This window comes from Canis lupus, chromosome 18, assembly GCF_011100685.1.
Source record: "Canis lupus familiaris isolate Mischka breed German Shepherd chromosome 18, alternate assembly UU_Cfam_GSD_1.0, whole genome shotgun sequence".
NCBI lineage: Eukaryota > Metazoa > Chordata > Mammalia > Carnivora > Canidae > Canis > Canis lupus.
The window spans coordinates 54,313,750-54,318,297 of NC_049239.1; positions in this window are offsets into that span (position 1 = coordinate 54,313,750).

The window sequence follows — 4,548 nt, forward strand, 5'->3', positions numbered from 1 at the left end:
GGTTCAATGATTTGCTGGAAAGACACACAGAACTCAGCCAAGCTGTTACACTCGTGGTTAAAATTTATTACAGTAAAAAGATATAAATTAAAATCAGCAAAGGAGGGGTGCCTGGGTGGTTCAGTCGGTGAAGCATCCCACTCTTGATTTCAGGTCACAATCTCAGGGTTGTGGGATCAAGCCTCATGTCAGGCTGCACAGCGGGCATGGAGCTTGCTTAGGATCTCTCTCCCTCTCCCTCTGCCTCCCCCTCTCTAGGGAAAAAAAAAAATCAGCAAACAATAATGGCACCTAGGGCAGAGTCTAGGAGAGACCAGGTGCAAGCTTCCAGTCATCTTCTCCCAATGGAGTCATGGGTACAGCATCTAATTCTTCTATGTGACAACATGCATGACGTCCTGCCAACCTCAGGGCTTACCCGAGCCACGGTGTCCAATGTTTCTACTGGAAACTGCTCATGTAAAGCATGGCTGACCTTAGCTACTTAATCTCCAGCCCCTCCAGAGGCTAATCTGATACCACAAGGCCCAGGGCCCCAGGTAGGCAAAGAGACTTTTATCAGGGCCTTAGGGGTGCTCTCCCAGGAGCCAGGCAAGGACCAAACCTTTCTTTGGAATGTGCAGGGTTTGGACAACCCAGACCTCCTGGGTTATTAATCCTTGAAGGAACTGCAGTCCTGGCCAGTAACATCAGCATCACCCAGGAACTCATTAGATCTGTAAGTTCTCGGGGTCACTCCAGATTTACTGAATCAGAAACTCTAGGGGTAGAGCCCAGCCATGCGTTTCAACAAGCCCTCCTGGTGTTGTGATGCTGGCTGAAGTTTTAGAAATGCTGGCCAGAGGAATGAGATCCTAGGTGGGGCTAACCATTTGCAGAGAAGCCATGGAAGATTACCCCACACACAGCTGTCAGGACTCCAGGAAGCCTTTGAAAAAGAAACTTTCAACACTATGGGCAGGGACGATCCACTAACGAAGTGGACGGGACAGGCTGGCCAGGAGCTGGCAGGAGCACTACCCCGGGGAGGGTGACCCTAGGAAGCTGACCCCAGACCCCTCTCCCTCCTGCACAGTTTTCTGGGTTGTCAGCTCTAGACTCTGGGAGCACCCCTTCCTCACCACTGCTCCCTCATAGCACTGAGTCCACTTTAGGGTTAAATGCCCTACCCTGTGGCGAAGGGTGGCACAGAGACCGAGAAAGCCCGAGCAGTGTTGGGAGAGCAGTAGTGCTGCAATCAGATCCAGCTTTCCTGGAAGCCAAGAGTGGGAGGTCAGAGCTGGTATCAGCATCAGAATGGGGCTCGCAAGTGCACACTTGTCCCGGGTCCCAGGTGCAGGTTCTACCTGCCCGTGGCCCCTCACCACGCAACCCTAGGGAGGTCTCTCACTTTCAGTGTCCTCAAGAGGAATGAGTTGCTCCCAGAAGAGTGAAGAGGGCGGGCGGGCCAGAAAAGAAAACACCTCCGTGGCTCTACTAAGACTAGTGTTACCACCGGACAAGGGTGTTCTCAGGTAAAGGTCAGAAACCAAGTGGTTTCAGACCCATACCTTTCCCTACACCTCCAGCAGTGGCTTTATAGAGTCTAGAGTCCCATGCTCCCTGCCAACCCAGAGGGAAGAAGTGGGGCCTGCAAAAAGGAGTGTCAGGGGGCAAGCCTGGGGGGAGGGGAGAGGGCATGTGATCCAGGAAGGCTTCATCCTAGAAATGGAGCCTGGGCCCTGCAAGCCTCTGAAGCAAGATTCCTTCAAACTCAGCTGCCAGAAGACAGAGGAAACAGCTTGAGCTTGACCGGAGAGGGTGGCTGGCCATGGCATCAGTCCACCCCAAACACTACACCCCCTCCCGCCCTGAGGGAGTCTTTCTTGGCCCCAGAAACAAGGGCTGTTTCGCAGATGAACAGGAAGCAGGGAAAGAATGAGGTGGCTTTGTGAGTGCCACCTCCTCCCCTTACCAAGTTGAAGCAGGCCTAGAGAAGGGGCACCCCTTAGGCCTTTGTCCTCAGGGCCGCTCCCATCGTATCACTTGAGCGTCATCTGCAGGCAACCGAGGGTATAGCCCCATCAAGAATCGTGACGCTTAGAACCTGCTGGGACCGCATCCCAGAGAACAGGACCACAGGGCAAAAGATAGAGTAGATGGTCTTGGCCACCTCAGCAACTGCCCCCACATCTCAGTAGGAACCCAAGGCCCTGGAAGGACCAGGTCGCTTGGCTACTGCGCTAAACCCGCCGAGGCAAGCCCGACCTCTCTCCTGCATGCCGGCTTCACCAGACAAGTAGGAGAGGGCTCAGGGGAGACTTGGCATCCCAGGACAGACCCCACATGTCTCCCGGTGCCTACCCCAGGCTTTTGGAATCCTCAGTTTCATTTCTTGGAACCTGGCCCTGCTTTTACAGAACAGATGCTGATCCAACTGGACGTTCAGACAGGTACCTACCTGCTCACCTTGACAACACGAAGGTTTTTGAAGCCCAGGTGTCCCACACCAGCCTCAGGCTCTAAAGACTTTGAGGTGATGTCTTTGTTCTTAGCATCTTTGTAACACATGCCAACTACATAACTCCAGTAATCAGACTATCACACAAAATAGGCCTGAAAATTACTGTCTCTGTTCCTGCCAGTCCGCATACTTCCTCCGCCCCTCAGGTCTACTCCCCCTCCTGGTGTTCCTGGCCTGGCTAGCCCCACCATCCACCCAGCACTCAATCCATAAATCTGTGAGTCATCTTGGACTCCTTCTCCTTTTCACTCCATGTACCAGTTGGTCAGTCCACCCCCCGAACAGTTCCTGAATTCATCCAGTGCTGTCCATCTGTCCTGTCACCATCCCAGTGCAAGAGTTCCTGAATGCTAAAATTATCCTTCAGAGGTTAACAAACTTTTTCTGTAAAGGGCCAGATAGTAAATATTTTAGGCTATGTGGACCAAGAGGCAAAATTAAGGATATAATGTAGGTACTTCTGTATTATAGTCTCTGTCACAACTATTCAGTTCTGCCATTGTAGGCAAAAGCAGCCATAAACAATACATAAAATGAATGAATATGGCTGAGTTCCAATAAAACTTTATTTAAATTCCACAGAGCTTTGAATTGCATATAATACTCATGTGCCACAAAATGTTATTCTTCTCTTGATTTTTTTTCGGCCCTTTAAAAATGCAAAAACCCATTCTTCACTCATAATGAGTACAAAAACAGGCCAACCAGCTGTAGTTTGCCAACCTCTGACTTAATTGATCCCGTTCCCATTCATTCGCCATGCTTCAGTCAAAGTGATTTTGCCAAAACATAGCTCTGATGGTGCCAACCCCTTGCTAACAACTAGCCAGTAGCTTGAGATAAAAATGCAAGCTCCTCAGCCTCCCAACAGCCTTCTGTTCAGCCCTACTTCCTTCTTGAGCCTCTTCTGTGACTCCTCACCCTCACTGACCCTAGACAGACCCTGAAATTCTCCTGGTCCCAGAAGCACCCCAGCCCACTCATTCATGCTTTTCACTTCTTCTGGCTCCTCTGCCTAGAATTTTCTTGCCCCATTAAAATAGAAAAATTCTGTTTCCTTTATTTACATTCTACTTACAAAATTTCTGACACCAAGTGGTGGGTGTTTGTTTGTTTTTTCCACACCAGCCAATTCTCCAGCATCAGCTAGGTGTCTGACACTATCTACCTGTGGTTAACATCAGATCCCACAAGTTAGGGGCTCAGGACCACAAGACGTCCCCCTCTCCCCCACCAATCTCAAGTAGTGGGTCATGAGGGTACCCATACTTCTGTCTGATTGGGCTACATATTGGAATTCCCACAACTCCTTCCTCGGGTTCAATAATTTGCTCACAGAACTCAGATAAACATATTGACTGGTGGAGGAGAGGAGACGATAAAGGAAAGGATGATTTAAAAAAAAAAAAAAAAGGACGATAGGAGATCCCTGGGTGGCGCAGCGGTTTGGCGCCTGCCTTTGGCCCAGGGCGCGATCCTGGAGACCCGGGATCGAATCTCACGTCGGGCTCCCGGTGCATGGAGCCTGCTTCTCCCTCTGCCTATGTCTCTGCCTCTCTCTCTCTCTCTGTGACTATCATAAATAAAATAAAAATTTAAAAAAAGGATGATAATAGAGGAGATGATAAAGGAGAATGGACAGATGAATGGTGAGATCCCGAAGGATCTCAAGCACAGGAGCTTCCGTTCCTGTGGAGCTAGGGGGCACCACCCTGTTAGCAACATGATTGTGTTCACCCACTGGGAAACCCTCTGAATCCAATACTGTAGGGATTTTTATGGAGGCTCCATCATGTAGGTGTGATGGGTTGTTGACTCAATCTCTATCCCCTCTATCTAACCCCCAGCTTATATGCTATAAGTCTCCCTCCAGCCGTGAATGGGAAGATCCTGGATGTTTATTCATACCTCTCCCCTCTCCTCAAACTTCCAACCTTGGGGAGGCCCCAATCCTCACTCTCAGCAGGTGACCTCATTTCCTATTTCACCAAGTAAATAAAAAACAATCTGGGAGTGGAATTTCACAAACTCCCACAGGTCTACTT